A 2,544-nucleotide genomic window follows, 5' to 3' on the forward strand; every position below is an offset into this window, starting at 1 on the left:
GCAGAACTTAAAATATTTAAGGAGGCAGCTTTAGGCTAAACTTGACACTCCAATCCTTGTTATAGTTAATAATTCTTTGTGTTAAACTTTATTCAAATTACTGTGGTTTCTCTCTCCTGATTGGACCCTGACTGATACAGGGACTAAGATGTAAGATTCAGTCTTTTTCTCTGGGTGACTAGATTAGATAGTGATAAACTTGGAGTACTAGGTGGCCACCCTTTCTGCTGTGTGGACTGGAAAAGTAGAAGACGCTGGTCTGTAGAGCAAAAGAGAAGAATTAAACAAGTGCACAAGAAGAAACATGTGATGAAGCCACAGAGGCCTGATGCCATTTGAACCTGTGAATACCCATGTGTCCCTCAAGTCCATGGGGCCCTGTGAGACTCCCCAGTATCCTGATAATTAATGTCCCGCTCCTTTTTTTTTCCAGTTTAAGCTAGCTCTAGTATGTTTCTGTAATTTACAAAGAGACTTAACTAATACAATCTGACCCTGGGAGTCCCTGTGCCTCCTTTCATGTGTGTTCATTTCATTAGAACATGAGAGTTTGAGAGATGTCCCCTTCTGAGACAATATTATTTATAAAAGTAAAATGGAGAAACAACTGAGCTTTGCACAGTGGGCAGTATCGTAGCCAATGAGGTTTATCCAAGGCGCGATTATTGCTAATTGAAAACTTACTAAAAAAATGAGAAACAACTGAAAAGTCCAATAGCTATGTAATGGGAATAGTACAGTATTTTGAAAATGTGCTGGTTTCTTTTGTCTTTTCCCCTTCGGCACAGTCACGTGGGCTGGTTGTTTTCCATCTGCTCCTTCAGATCCAAGGTCCACAGATTTTCATCCTGCTTTTTGCGCTGGCAGTTTGACCTCTGCAGAATGCTAATCTCTCTGCCCTCCGGTCCTGTTCTGCTAATGGGAGGCAGTGGAAAGAATGTGAGAGCAGGTTGAGAGAGATGTCAGGGTATGTACTGTCCTGCTCCCTCTCTGCCAGACCACAGGTAGGCAATGGCTGCGCTCTCCCACCTAGATTCCTGTCGGGCCATCTCTCTCCCACAGCTGCAGCTGGTATGTTGCTCCTTGGGCCTCAGGGTAGTAATCCTCTCCCACATCCCTAGTCCCTGAGTGCTAGCCGTTGCTTATTTGTTACCCTAGCCTCGCCAGCACTTTTGTAAACAATCCATTAAACTCTTCAGTGACCATGTTGAGTAAACCATCTGTTTTCTGCTGAGATCCTGGCTAATACAGCATCCGCCAGGAGGAGAGAAGGGCAGGGATTAGAATTTGTAACAGAAGAAATACAAAGAGAAAGACAGAGGTTTCTGACAAGCAAAACGGGATTAGGTAGAAAGACAAAAGCTAAAGGCAGGCTATTTAAATTCTGCCTTCAGATTATTCTTTAGTTAGGCCCTTTGTTAATTTTCCCTGTTAACCAGTGAGTGAAACAGTGTGAAGGAGACTACATCAGTTAGAGAGAAAGAATACAGAAATCATTGTTTCTCTGCACATTCCCAGCTGAGGTGTGATATAAATCTGTAACCACTACAGGGATATGGCTAATTTATAGAAGCATAGGATGGAATATTATGATTTCAGCAAATGTGAATGAGTAAGAGCTTATAATGTACTACTCAGTGAAAAAGTAAGGCATGAAATGTATGGTCATTATGATCTCAACTATGTTAAATATGTACACAAATACACATAGAAAAAATATCTGTAAGAAATTCACCAAAATGTACAGTTTGCTTGTAAGTGGAAATAGGAGAGGGATTTATTTTTTCCTTTATATTTTTATTTATTTTCCAACTTTTCTATAATGAGTATGAATTACTTTTATAGCCAGAATTTTATCATTATTATTATTTTTAGAGACAAAGTCATGCTATGTTGCCCAGCAGGCAGTACGGTGGCTATTCACAGGTGCCGTCATAGCCCACTACAGCCTCAAATTCCTGGGTTCAAGCAATCCTCCTTCCTCAGCCTCCTGAGTAGCTAGGGCTACAGGTACACACCACCGCACCCCACTTTTAAAAATTTTTTTTGTAGAGATAGGATCTTGCTATGTTGCTTAGGTTGATCTCCAACTCCCGGCCTCAAGTGATCCTCCCACTTCAACTTCCCAAAGTGCTGAGATTACAGGCATGAGCCACCACACCTGGCCCTAGTCTTTAGGTTCTGAAGTTACAACTCTTATTTTCAGAGCCAGGGGTCAGGAAGCAGGAGGTCTGAAGACTGTGACTGAGCGTCCTAGTGCCTGGCCTGTTCTGTTTTTTCCGAGACATACACTTCTCATTCTGCTCACATTATCAGGAACAAGCCATGCTGACTCTGGCGGGTCCCAGCCAAGGAATTTGCCTCCAGATATGCCTTGGCCTGGTTAGAGTCAAGAGCCTCGGCAAACCCTTGGAGTTAACTCTTTCTTTGGAAAGCAGTGGGCAGGGACCCTTCTGATGAGGGCTGTGTGCAGGAGTGGGGCTGCTTCAGCGGATCCACCTGAACTGTCCTGAGTAGCTATTGTAGAGACACGGGGAGTACTTA

General features: G+C 43.0%; 1 pseudogene; it reads left to right on the plus strand.

Moving 5' to 3' along the window:
• Positions 1-610: 610 nt before the first annotated feature.
• On the plus strand, positions 611-693 carry LOC138388714 (U4 spliceosomal RNA; annotated as a pseudogene).
• The last annotated feature ends 1,851 nt before the right edge of the window (positions 694-2,544 follow it).

The sequence above is a fragment of the Eulemur rufifrons genome, chromosome 7, assembly GCF_041146395.1.
Source record: "Eulemur rufifrons isolate Redbay chromosome 7, OSU_ERuf_1, whole genome shotgun sequence".
Lineage (NCBI taxonomy): Eukaryota > Metazoa > Chordata > Mammalia > Primates > Lemuridae > Eulemur > Eulemur rufifrons.